This window comes from Leptonychotes weddellii, chromosome X (genome assembly GCF_054177405.1).
Source record: "Leptonychotes weddellii isolate Sample4059 chromosome X, ASM5417740v2, whole genome shotgun sequence".
In the NCBI taxonomy this organism is placed as follows: domain Eukaryota; kingdom Metazoa; phylum Chordata; class Mammalia; order Carnivora; family Phocidae; genus Leptonychotes; species Leptonychotes weddellii.
In genome coordinates, this window is record NC_138385.1 from 57121605 (window position 1) to 57135807 (window position 14203).

A 14203-nucleotide genomic window follows, 5' to 3' on the forward strand; every position below is an offset into this window, starting at 1 on the left:
CTCTAAGACCCGACCCAGAAGGCTCCAGCAGCTCCTTCTCCCCAGCCTTTGCTCAGGACCAGTCTCCAAACCTCCTGCTCAGTGCTGGGCCCCCAAGCTCACCTGGCCTCGCCTTCCCCTTCAGAGCGCCTGCGTTTAAGTCCCCTCCCCGTCCCTCACGGGCTCTGTGACATTGGCCAAGTAACTCACCGCCTCTGAGCCTTATCTCCTCATCTATCAAATGGGGATAATACCTGTGCCTACAGCATGGGGAGGTTTCAAGGGATCAAAGAGATAATGAAGGAAAAGCACGTGGAAGAGCACGTATTCGATATCAGTAGTAGACACTGTTTCTGCCCTGAAGGTGAACCCAGTCTGGGTAGGAAATTTTCCTGAAATTCCCTGGCTGTAGGAATTATAAGGAAATAGGATGCAAATTTGTGTGGCTAGGCATTTGCACATTCTTCTGGGGCGAGGAGCCATAGCTCATTTTCAGATTCTCGACACTCAAGGGTTGTTTTTTTTTAAGATTCTATTTATTTAATTTGAGAGAGAGAGAGAGCTTGCAGGCGCGCGTGAGCAGGGGGAGGGGCAGAGGGAGAGAGAGCGTCCCAAGCAGACCCTGCGCTGACTATGGAGCCCGACACGGGGCTCCATCCCACCACCCCAGGACCACGACCCAGAGACCACGACCTGAGCTGAAATCCAGAGTCGGGAACCTCACGGGCTGAGCCACCCAGACGCCCCACTCAAGGGAGGTTTCTATGATTCCTCAAAAGGATGAGATCTACAGATGCAGAGGTAAAGACCGACATAAATAGAGCCTTTCAAGACAGGGGCCCTTCACCTCAGGGTCTCTGCCCATGCCCGTCCTTCTGCCTGGAATGCCCAGATCTTCCCCAGACTGGCTCCCCCTCGTTCCGTTCTCAGCCACATGTCCCTACCTCAGTAAAAGACACCAGCCACCTCATCTAGTGTAGCCGCCTTGCCCTCTCTATTCCAAAAAAAAAAAAAAATTATTTTTATACCATTTATCATTATCTTACTCATTTTTTAATTTATTCCTACACACACACACACTGGGAGGGTGGGAACTTTGGCAGTTTCATTGCTGTAGCCCCAGTGTCCAGCATGGTACCATGGTAATTCTCAATACACACCTCTGGAATGGGGGAACGATGTACTAAGACAGAGCAGCGCCTTTTATCCTGGGTATCATGCGACATGGAGGAGAGAGAGGCGATCCAGACTGTGGCAATCATGAAGGCCACAGAGACGTGATGACACTCAAGCCGATCTAAGGCTAGGCGCCGGGGGCAGGCATTCCAGGAAACGGCACATAAAGTGACAAGCACTTTAGTGTTGTTGGAACACAGAATATTAGGCTAGTATTGGAGCAAACCAATTGTAAAAAGGTATCTTTAAGACAACAGGAGAGGGGTGCCTGGGTGGCTCAGGCGTTAAGCGTCTGCCTTCAGCTCAGGTCATGATCCCGGGGTCCTGGCATGGAGTCCCACATCGGGCTCCCTGCTTAGTGGGGAGTCTGCTTCTCCCTCTGCTTCTGCTGCTCCCCCTGCTTGTGCTCCCTCTCTCGCTGTCTCTCCTGCTCTCTGTCAAATAAATAAACTCTTTTAAAAAAGACAATAGGAGAAATTTGGACATGGACTAGGTGATGTTAAGAAATTACTCATAAATCAAAACCACAATGAACTATCACCTCATGTCAGTCAAAATGGCAAGTATCAAAAAGACAAGAAATAACAAGTGTTGGGGAGGATATTTATATTTTTAAAACAGGGAACCCTCATGCACTGTGGGTGGGAATGTCCACTGGTGCAGCCAGTGTGGAAAACAGTATGGTGGTTCCTCGAAAAAATTAAAAATAGAAATATTATATGACCCAGTAATTCCACTACTGGGTATTTACCCAAAGAAAACAGAAACATTAATTTGAAAAGATGCGTGTGCCCCTGTGCTCATTGTAGCATTAGTCACAATAGCCAAGCTATGGAAGCAGCCCAGAGCGTCCACTGATAGATGAATGGATAAACATGTGGTATATATGTACAATGGAACAGTACTCAGCAATAAAAAAGAATGAGATCTTGCCATTTGCCACCACCTGGTTGGGCCTCGAGGGTATTGGGTTGAGTGAAATAAGTCAGAGAAGGGCAAATACCATATGATCTCCCTTATATGCGGGATCTAAACAAACAAACAAAGGAAAAACAGAAACAGTCTCATAGATACAGAGAACAAACTGGTGGTTGCCGGGGGGAAAGGGGTGAGGGGATGGGTGAAATAGGTGAAGGGGATGAAGAGGTACAAACTTCCAGTTATAAAATAAGTCACAGAGATGAAAAGCACAGCCTAGGGAATAGAGTCAATGATATTGTCATAACATCGTACGGTGGCAGATGGTAACTGCCCTTCTTATGGTGAGCATTGAGTAATGTATAGAATCGTCGAATCGCTATGTTGCACACCTGAAACTAATATAACATTGTATGTCAACTGTATTTCAATAATAAAGATTTTTTTAAGAGAGAGAGTCCTGTAAAAGAGAAATTATTGATGATCTTGTTAAGTACGATAACAGCATGGTACTTATATATTTATTTAAGTCCTCATCTGTTAGAGATTCACAGTGGAGTATTTGCAGGTGAAAGAATATATCTGCGGCTTATTTAAAAATACTCCAAAAGGGGGAAATGTATGCGCGTATGGCAGTGAGTGGTGGGTGGAAAGGAATAAAACAAACTTTGAAAACTGTTGATAATTGTCGAAGTTGATTTAATGGACACATGGAGATTGAATACACTATTCTCTCTGCTTTCGTGTGTTTTTGAATTTCTATAATAAAAAGGTGAGATCGGCATTAGCGAGTGAAAGGAAGTAAAATATCAGGAGCCAGATCATAAAGGGGCTCCTGTGCCGGGCGGGGGAGGCTGGACTAGAACCTGCGGGTAAGGGAGCCATCAGAGAGTTTTAAGCTAGAGTGGCCTGATCAGATTTGCGTGTTAAAAAGATCACGCTAGCTGCTGGGACAAGAGAAACAAGCCCGCTGAGGTCCTGCTCCAGAGTGGCTACCTACGAGAAGCCTCTGTTTACCTCAGTTGGAGTCCTAAAGCCTTCCTCCCTTGACCCACAGTGCCTTTCTCCTTACCATTTACTTGGTGAGAAAGAGAATGGGAGTGTGTGTGTGTGTGTCTGTGTGTCTGTGTGTGTGTGTGTGATGGAAAAGCAAACAAACAGGGGCACTGGGTGGCTCAGTCAGTTAAGCATCTGCCTTCGGCTCAGGTCATGATCCCAGGGTCCTGGGATCGAGTCCCGCATCGGGCTCCCTGGTCAGTGGGGAGCCTGCTTCTCCCTCTGCTTCTGCTGCTCCCCCTGCTTGTGCTCTCTCCCTCTCTCTCTCTCTCAAATAAATAAATAAAATCTTTTTTAAAAAAACAAAACTACTAGAGCTAATAGACAAATTCAGCAAAAGTGCAGGGTACAAGTTTAACAGACCAAAATCAGCTGTGTTTCTATATCAGTGAACAATCTGAAAAGGAAATGACGGAAACAATTCTATTCACAATAGCATCCAAAAGAATAAAATACTTGGGAAAGACTTGTATACCAAAGCCTGAAAAACGTTGTTAAAAGAAATTAAAGAAGACACAAAGAAATGGAAAGACACTTGTGTTCATGGATTGGAAGACTTCATTTTGCTAACGGTGTTGATACTGCCCAAAGTGATCCACAGACCCGATGCAATTCTGATGACTTTTTTGCAGAAATAGAAAAATCTATCTTGAAATTCATATGGAATCTCAAGGGACCCTGAAGCGCCAAAACGGTCTTGAAAAAGAACTAAGTTGGAGTCTTCACACTTTCTGATTTCAAAGCTTACTACAAAGCTACAGTAATCCAAACAGTGTGTTACTGGCATTGAATATAGACATATATAGATCAGTACAACAGAATTGAGAGAGGAAAAATAAACCAATGCATCTACGGCCAAATTATTTTAGACGAAGGTGCCAAGTCCATTTCCGTGGGGGAAAACAACAGTCTCTTCAACAAAGAGTACTGGGACAACTGGATTTCCAGCACAGAAGAATAAAGTGGGACACCTACAACACCTACGTCATACCAAATACAAAAATCACCTCAAAATGGATCATAGACCCATGTAAGAGCCAACACCATAAAACTCTTAGAAGAAAACACAGGGGTAAATCTTCATGAACTTGGGTTTGGCAATGGATTCCTAGGTCTGACACCAAATGCAGAAGCAACAGAAGGAAAAATAAATACATTGGACTTCATCAAAATTAAAAACTTCTGTGCTGCACAGGACATTATCAAGAAAGTGAGAAGACAACACACAGAATAGGTGAAATATTTGCAAATCATATATCTGTTAAGGATCTAGTATCCAGAATATATGAAAAACTCAACAACAACAAAAAACATATAACCCACTCTAAAAATGGGCAAAGAACTCGATTAAGCATTTCTCCAAAGAAGATATACAAATGAACAATGCTCCACATCATTAGTCATTAGGGAAATTCAAATCAAAACCACAATGACTTGCCAGTGTTTTGCTATTTGGATGGCTGTAACAGGTTTTTAAAACAACAGAAAATAACAAAAGTCCACAAGGATTTGGAGAAAATGGAACCCTCATGCATTGCTGTGGGGAGGTAAACTGGTGCAGCCACTAGGAAAACCAGTCTGGCAGTTCTCAAGAAGTCAAACATGAAATTACCATATGAGGGGAGTCTGGCTGGCTCAGTCGGTTAAGTGTCTGCCTTCGGCTCAGGTCGTGATCCCGGGGTCCTGGGATCGAGTCCCGCATTGGGCTCCCTGCTCTGTGGGAAGCCTGCTTCTCCCTCTCCCGCTCCCTCTGCTTGTGTTCCCTCCCTCGCTGTGTCTCTCTGTCAAATAAATAAATAAAAATATTTTTAAAATTAAAATAAAATAAATAAAATCTTTAAAAAAAAAAAAAAGAAACGTGCTGTTGGGAATCACGCTGGTAGCGTCATGGAAGACATGGGTTTACACTAGTTGGAAATGGTGATAAGGGCAGAATAAGAGCAAGAATGAGGGTTGAACTAGGGCCTGGGAATGACGTTTACGTCGTACCTACCCAAATTACAGCTGTACACTGTGGGGACAGCTATCACTTCTCAAGGCCTACACCAGTCCTCTCTGGCTCGCTCCTTTGCCAGGCGGGTGGCCCCACTCGCTGCCCCTGCGGCCTCACCGCCAGGCTGGGCTGCCTCCCCAAAGGCGCCAGTCAGCTCCATGGCATGATCCTAGAAGGCTGGAGGGAGGGAAAAACCTCCAGCCTTCCAAGCCCACCCCCTCTTTCATGAGTTACTGAGCTCTCCTCTACCACCCTCCATCTGGCTTTCACGCATATATTTTTCTCCTTTGGGGAATATTCCGCAGAATCTATTTTGTGGTCCACTTCTGAGCCCATTTGGCACATCCCTGTGCCATCTCTCGCCTGCCTCTCATTCGACGTCTCTCTCCCACGTCCAGAAGCCGGCAGATATTTATTGGCAGCCTGCTAGCAGTGCACTAGGCACTGGGGACACAGAAGTGAACAAAACACCAAAATCCCTATCTTCATGGACTGGGCATTCTAGCCAGGGAGACGAATAATAAATATAATACGACAAGCGGTGATCAGTGCCATGGAGAAATATAAAGCAAGGTAGATGTTGAGAGTGATGGGGTTGCTATTTTATTTATTTTACTTTATTTATTTGAGAGAGAGAGAGAGAGAGTGAGAGAGCACAAGGGAGGGTAGGAGCAGAGGGAGAGGGAGAAGCAGACTCCACACTGAGCAGGGAGCCAGACGTGGGGCTCCATCCCAGGACCCCGAGATCATGACCTGAGCTGAAGGCAGACGCCTAACCAACTGAGCCACCCAGGCGCCCCCGGGGTTGCTATTTTAGAAAGAGTGCCCAGGGAAGGCCCGTTTGAGGAGGTGCCGCTGAGAAAAGACCTAAAGCAGGGAGGTGACAAGTCATATGGCTATCCAGGAAAGAGTGTTCCAGGCAGAGGGAAGAGCAAATGCAAAGAGCTGAGACAGGAACCACCTAGTCGAATCCTAGAGACAGGGAGGCCAGTGTGCCTAAAGCTGAGGGAAACAGTCTGTAGAGGAGTGGGGAGCCAAGAGACCAGTCAGCTGGCTGTGGCAATGACCTAGAGAAGAGAAGACGGTGGCTTGACCCCGAGTGGTGGCTGTGGAAGCCGTGAGGAGTGTTTTGGATCCTGGATGTATTTTAAGGAGAGCTCACAGGGGCGCCTGGGTGGCTCAGTCGTTAAGCGTCAGCCTTCGGCTCAGGTCATGATCCCAGGGTCCTGGGATCGAGCCCCGCGTGGGGCTCCCTGCTCGGCGGGAAGCCTGCTTCTCCCTCTCCCACTCCCCCTGCTTGTGTTCCCTCTCTCACTGTGTCTCTGTCTGTCAAATAAATAAATAAAATCTTTAAAAATAAATAAATAAAATCTTTAAAAATAAAAAAAAAAATAAAGAGAGCTCACAGATTTTGCTCACCGGTAGGACATGAGGTGAGAGAGAAAGAAAAGATGAAGGCAAGGGTCTTGGCCTGAGTAACTGGGTGAGCAGAGAGCTGCCATAACTGAGCTAGGGAAGCTGGGGTAGGGGTGGCAGAGGACAGGGAATCGAGTGCCTTCTTTGGCCGAGTTCAGGGGAGCAGGCTGGTATCTCTCCCGGAAGCTTAGGGCTCAGCTTGACTGGTTGCTGGTGGGGGTGGGGGTGGAGGGCGGATGGAGATGGTCGAGGCGATGAGCCTCAAATGAGTAACAAATTGTACCATGTACATCTTCCCAGGTCACTGCCAGTGAGCCCAATATCAGGGCTGAATTTCTTACCGTGGCCTCCAAGTGTGGCTCCCGTGACCTCACCAAACACCATCCGGCGCTGTCCTCCGGGTACCCATCACTCCTCTGCACGTACTGTCCTCCACACCTGGTGAATGCCGGCCCTCGGCTCAGACGTCACCGCCGCCTATCTCCCGCTTGATCTTATTAATGTGCATGTTTCTATCTCCCCCACCGTACTGGGAACTCCTTGAGGGCAAAAGGGGCACCTTCATTCCAGCTGAGGCCTTGCCGACCCCAACAGGGCACTATTCGCGTCAGCAAGGCCTCAGCTCACGTTTGTGGCCCGAAATAACCACCGCCTAGGAGTAACAAACAGCCGGCCCTGAGCCCACCCTGGTGGGTCGGGAGGCCTGACTTCCCACACAGTCATATGTGACAACGAGGAAAACAGGGCCAAGGAGGTGAAGTCAGGCTTGGAACTGGACTCAGATTGGAAGGCGGACTCCATCCCCTAAGCAGCAGGGAACAGAGGTCAGGGAAGAGTAATCACTCACATGTGTACAGCACTTGAGAGTTTATAGCCACAGACATTATCTCATTCAGCCCTGGCACAGCCTCCTGAGGTAGGCATTCTCATTTCCCCCACTTCGCACCTGAGGAAACTGAGGCCTGATGAGCTCAAGTCACTGGGCCAAGGTCACACAGCTAGGAAGGGGCAGCCCTGGGGCTCAAACTGAGGTCCATCCGATGGCAGAGCCCCATGCTGTCGACGTCAGAGTAGGCCCTACCTTAAGTTGGACGGGAGGATGGCCAGCCGGCTTTCTCCTCCCTGCCTATCCCTACTGCGCCTTCCAGCCCATGGCAGCATGAGTTAGCATTTACTCATCCCCTCAGGCATGGATGGGGCCGGGTGGCCTGGGATTCAAATATGGCAGGGAGTCATCCAAATTTGAGACTCCGAAGGTAACACTCGGGAGAGGTTTGAAGAGAATGCATGAAACATGCAAACTGCGGGAATCTTCCTTCCCCCGCCCTCCCCGCCGGAGCTCTTCAGAGACAAGCCCCACTGGGCCCGCTGAGGGTCTGCCCCTAGGAAAGGGCAGCTCCCTTCTATTCCCTCAGCCAAAAGCCCCCCTGGAGAAGTCTCTTGCAGGGGCCATGCCTTCTTCCTGGTTGGGCGCTGGGCCCAGAAGGTTCTTGGCTCGCAGCAGCTGGGCCCTCGCACCTGTCCGTCTAGCTCCCCTGCTTCACAAACACACGCCCCCGCCAAGCTCGGTGCTGCTTCCAGATGGCCGGTCACTTATGGTTTCACCCCACTTTGGGCCTTTTTTCTTTCTCGTTTGATTTCTTTTCCTCGCCTTGTTTTCTTCCCAGGCGCTCACTCTCACGCTCTTTTGCTCTCTCTCTCTCTCTCATTCATTCTTTCTTTCGCCCTCCATTGACTACATTCCGTGCTTCTCAGCCTGTCTGTCTGTCTCTCCCCGCCCCAGTCTCTATCCAGGTCACGACTCAGCGCCAGCCCCCAGCTCGGTAACAGTGAGGGGTTCGGATGCGGGCGTCTCTCCGGTCCCCACCAGCTCTGACATTCAGCTGGGAGGAAAGGCAAGACACCTGGGGGTGGGGGTGGGCTAGAGAGCAGGAAAGGGAGACAGAAACAGCTGGTACTGTGAGCTCAGCCAGCTCGCCTCACCTCTCCGCGCCTCGTTCCTACATCTGTAAAATGGAATTGAGAATACCAACCACCTCACACGGGCGGGGGTGCCGGGGAGGCAGGAGAATCAACCTTGCTCAGGGACAGGAGAGGCTTTTCTGAACGCTAAGGGGCAGGTCCCAGCGGGTATTGTTTTTAGGAGGCGGTGAGGCCCAGTGGTCAACAGCAGGCTGTCTGGGGCCCCTGGGCCTGGTTTGAATCCTCAGCCCAAAACACACAGCTGCCCAGTATCTCTGTGCCTCAATTTCCCTATGGGCAAAATACGAGTGAGGTAAGACTAGGACTCACCTACCACGTCAGGGTGTTGTGGGGATTAGATGCGAGAAGCGTGGAGCACTAAGGACAGCGAGGGTCTGTCACCTACTAAGCGTCCAGGAAGCGTTAACCGTCGATGTTTCTCATCAGAGCTAGAGGGACGAAAGCGAAACCTCCCCTGAGCTGGCGTTCTTAAGAGCGCTGGGCCGCGGCAGGAACGCAGAGCCCGTGGTGATGTGGACTCATCTCTCTGTCGGGCCACGAGTGTGCTCGTGGGAGTCGTGCCCCGAACGGGGACACCCGAAATTCAGCTTGCTTGCGTGCCTCGTGCAAAGCCGTGTGCCCTGGGGTGAGGGCCGGTAAAGCCCAGAGGGAGCAGCACCTGTTTCTAATTAGGCCTCCCAGAGGAGGTGCCTTTCTGTGATTAGCATGAGGAGACCATCTGTGCTAGCTGAGGGGCGCCGTCCAGGCCGGGGAGACGTCTCGGGTCCCTGGGCTTGTGGGCCTCTCCTCATGGCTGGCGGCAGAAATCTGCACCCTGGCCCCCTGAGCTACTCTGATCCTCCATCCGTCTCCAGCTCTGATCGATGATCCCCAGGGGGGCAAGTGTCTGTGGCTGCGGGGACCTGAGGAAATATTTCCGGGCCCCCAGGTTATACACGCACAATGAATCCTAACCATGTCGATGAGTCCACGGCCATGTTTGTCTGAGCCAACCCCAGACCCAGGGTTAAGGGCCAACAGAGGCCACAGGGCTAGTGGTTCAAGCTGGGAGACTTCCCCATGCCAGCAGGGGCTCCGATTGCAGGGAAACTGGGCTCTGTGGATGGATGACGAGGTCTCTGATGGGACGGGATTGGGAGGTTGGGAGGGCAGGGCCCCGGGCGCCCGAGAGAGGTGAGCACGGGGAAGTGTTCCTGGCCTAGAGTTGAGACTGGGGGCCAAGGGGCTGCTACATCACTTCGGGGCTCAGGTAAGGGAGCAGTTTCAGCCCGATGGTGCAGGGAGCAGGGCCAGATTGAAATGGCCTCACCTTTTTAAGGATGAAGTAAGCTAAGAGACGCCACTAGCCCGAGCAGCGGGTGGCAGAAAAGGGAGAGCAAACAAGCCCCCAAAGGCTTGTGTTCTAGAAGCTGAAGTGAAACTAGGGAGGGCCTGGCATGCTTCAGGCCTGGCCAAAATGTATTTAGCTAAGTGAGATGAGGCCCCTGTCACTCCCTGGTGTGGGGGAATTTATGGACTGAGATCCCCTCACGCTGCCCTTTAGGGATTTAAAGCATGTGTCCACGATGCTGCTTGGGCCGGAGGGGCCGAGGAGGGGAGAGGAAGGGAGAGCTGCGGTTAAAAACCAGAGTCCCGGGCCCTCGAGGAGAGAAAGCCCCTCTCTGTGCCAGTGGAGGGAGGCAGGGGAAAGTTCCCCACGGTTTGGCTGAAAGTCATTCTGCCGATTGCTCTTTTTGACACAACCTCACACTTTCTTTCCAGTCCTATATTCCTGGCTGTGCGCAAACTATTTCCACTTGGATGTTCTGCCAACAAGCTTAAACTAAACATGCTTAAAGAGGAGTTTCTTTCCCCCCACAAAGCCTCACACCTTCCCAAGGCCTCTAGCTTCACTGCTGACACCCGAATAGCCCAGGGCCTGGCCGGCCTGGCTGCTTCCCTTCCTCCCTTACACCAGCGCCTCTCTCCCTCCCTGCCTTTGAGCCCGATGCCCTTCCCTGGGTAATACTTCTCAGAGTTGTCTTGGCCATTTCCAGGCCTCAGCCCTCTACCGCCCTGCCCCTCGGCCCTGGAGATTCCTGCCACAGCGCCTATCTGGGCTCCCCGCTCTGGGTCTCTCCCTCGGTCTGAGCCATGCATGCCTCCTGGCTGCACACAGTGATCATGTACTGCAATGGGAGCGGGAGAAGAGCCATTCTGGAAGACAGGAAAGCAGAGACACAGAGTGACAGCGGAGCAGGTAGCCTAACGGGGAGAGTTTGGCCTTCGGAGTGAGTCAGAGCTGTCTGTGAACCGAGCTCGGTGATCTCGGCCTTGTCATTTCACCTCTCTGTGCCTCAACGCTGTTCTCTATGAAGTGGAGATGATAGCGTCGATCTCCTTAGGGTTCTTGTGAAGTCGAATCCTCCAAGGGCTACATCCCAGAATGACATCCCCCAGAGGCTGGAGTGGGCACAGAGCTGTGAAGACAAGTCCCCAAGGTGAGCGGCCGGGTGGCCAGACTTGTTTGTATATCTGCCGTTTTCCCATTATGTATGAATAACAGGAAATCAAGTAGGGAATCAATTCAACTGGACCCAATTCTTGGCCCTCTCCAAAACTTCCCCCACCCCCTTGTGTGCCCAGGAAACCAAGGCTACAGTCTCCGAAGCTGATTGGAGTGCCCAAGGATGCCATGTTATCTCTGTTCTTCTCAGTTTTCATTTCCCAAGGCCCTTACCCCATTACTAATCTTGTCCCCCCTCTTCTACTTCATCTCCTCTTCTTTTCAGTCCTTCTTCTTTTTTTTTTTTCACAGGAGCCGAAGCTAGTGCCTGTCCAAGCCCGCCGGCCTTGGGCAGAGGAATGTGGCCACTCCTTCCCAGGGGCGGCCAGGCCCAGGCACTCACTCAGGCTGGCAGAGGCCGGCGGTGCGCAGCGCAGAGCTGGGGAGGCTCCCGGCACCTTGCTCTGAGGGGCTGGAAAGCGCTACAGACGTTAGCTCATCACTCCCTGGCAGAGGCCGACCAGTCTGCTATTCTCACTAGCATCTTCCAGATGGGGAAATGGAGGCACAACTGTGCGAGGTGTGGTTGCAGACTCTCGGGGTCCCATGGGAGCTCCTGGACAGGGTCTCCAGATGGAATAAGGGGAGAAGGGCTGCCCAGACTTCCCCAGATGGACTTCTAACTCCTTGAGATCGGATGGGGGGGTGGGGGGAGGAAGGATACAGGAACTAGGGACCAGAGTGCAGTATCTGAAGGGGGCATGAGAGAAGAATGGGAGGGGAGTGGCCAGGACCCGCCATCTCCTGAGCCCCCCCCCCCCCACTGGAAGGGCCCCAGCTTCACTCACTAGCCCATTAGGAGTGATTCACCACTCTTACAGAGAACGTGTTTGCCCCACTCGTCACCTCTGGAATAAGAGGCCACACAGATAAAGTCTGCATGGCCAGGCACCAAAGGGTTAACTATGATGTGGTTAGGTTATTATGTTTTCCTCCTGGTGCTTTTCTGTTATTTCCAAATTCTGTGCAGGGAGCAATTATGACATTTAGAGCCAGGGGGACCTGGCTCTATTTTTAATTATTTATTTTTTTTAATTATTTTTAATTATTAAAAAGAAGAAACAACTGGGGATGTGGTGACGAGCCCTGGGCTTGGAATAAGGGGCCCCAGGTCAAGCCCACTCTCACTTCCCAGTTGTGTGGGCTAGGGCAAGTGATTTCATCTCTTGGAATCTCAGCTTTTCTATAAAATGGAAACATCGACAAGGAAACATTTTCAAACATATACAAGAAAGCATTGCAGGGCGCCTGGGTGGCTCAGTTGGTTAAGCAACTGCCTTCGGCTCAGGTCATGATCCCGGAGTCCTGGGATCGAGTCCCACATCGGGCTCCCCGCTGAGCGGGGAGCCCGCTTCTCCCTCTGACCCTCTCCCCTCTCATGCTGTTTCTCTGTCTCTCTCTCTTTCTCTCAAATAAATAAATAAAATCTTTAAAAAAAAAAAAAAAGAAAGAAAGAAAGCATTGCAATGAAGGCCCATGTACCATCTTCAACATTATCATCTTGTTTTATTTGTATCCCCACCCACCTCACCCCCATCCCCGCTGGAATATTCCAAAATAAATCGCAGACATGCCCTTTGTTTCCATAAAGAATTCAGTATTAAACTGCTTTTTACATTTTTCTCAATTACAAAATAATACATGATGACTGTAGAAAACTTGGAAAATGAAGAAATAACATACAAAGGAGAAAACAAAAATCACCCATAACTGCGCCACCCAGAGGTAACATTTTCGAGTAGTCCATTAATTTATTCTATGCACATATATATGTATATATATATACACATTATATGTATACATTTTAAACAAATGTGGGACCCTACTGTAGATATCATTTGTAGGTGTCACTTGATTTAAACTATAAACGTAATAAAATCATATTACAGAAAAGTCAAGAAAAGATGGAAATTACCCATAATCCTTTACCACCAATATAAAACCTGTTAATACTTTAATATATTCCCTCTCCATTTTTTTCAACTAACATACATACTTTTAGCACAAGTGGGATCGCACTGATTATGCACTTTTCAAATTATGAATCTTTTAATTGCGAGAAAATAACATCGTATTGCAGAAAATTTTTAAAAAGGAAAAAGAAAGGGCGCCTGGGTGGCTCAGTTGGTTAAGCGACTGCCTTCGGCTCAGGTCATGATCCTGGAGTCCCGGGATCGAGTCCCACATCGGGCTCCCTGCTCGGCAGGGAGTCTGCTTCTCCCTCTGACCCTCCCCCCTCTCCTGCTCTCTCTCTCTCCTTCTCTCTCTCAAATAAATAAATAAAATCTTTAAAAAAAAAAAAAAGGAAAAAGAAAAATATCACCCATAATTCCATTACTCAATTATAATCACAGTTAACATTTTGGTATATTTACTCCCAATTTTTTTATGCACATATAATTTTAACAAAAGTGCGGGCATACAATGTGTGCAGTTCATTAACTATAAATTTATATTTAATTATAAGGAAAATATCACCATGTTGCATAACGTGGAAAAAAGAGAAAAAGAAAATCACTCATAATCCTACCACCCTACTGACCCTGTTGTTGGTTTGGTGTTTTCCTGACCATTGCATCATTACCCATATTCATACATGGTTAGAAACATAGTATTTAATTTTCTATTCTTTGTGCTGGTTGCAACTGGGCATCATATTTATGCAACTTTGTACCCAGTATTTTTTTTATTTTTTTGTTAGGAACATTTCCCCAGGAATAAAAGAGTTTTAGAAATCAGGAGTGTGAGTGTGTGTGTGTGTGTGTGTGTGTGCGCGTGCGCGCCCGCGCGCACAGGTGTGAAGATACCAAGGTACGTCCTTACCGTGGACGTTTAGATTGCTTTTTATTTTTCACTATTATAAATAATTCTGCTCCAAACATTCTTGAACAAAGACGTGCTTTTTAAATTTTCTTTTTTTTTTCTGTTTTTTTTTTTAATTCTTATGTTAATCCCCATACATTACATCATTAGTTCTAGATGAAGTGTTCCATGATTCATTGTTTGTGCATAACACCCAGTGCTCCATGCAGAATGTGCCCTCCTCAATACCCACCACCAGGCCAACCCATCCTCCCACCCCCCTCCCCTCTAGAACCCCCAGCCTGTTTTTCAGAGTCCATCGTCTCTCATGGTTC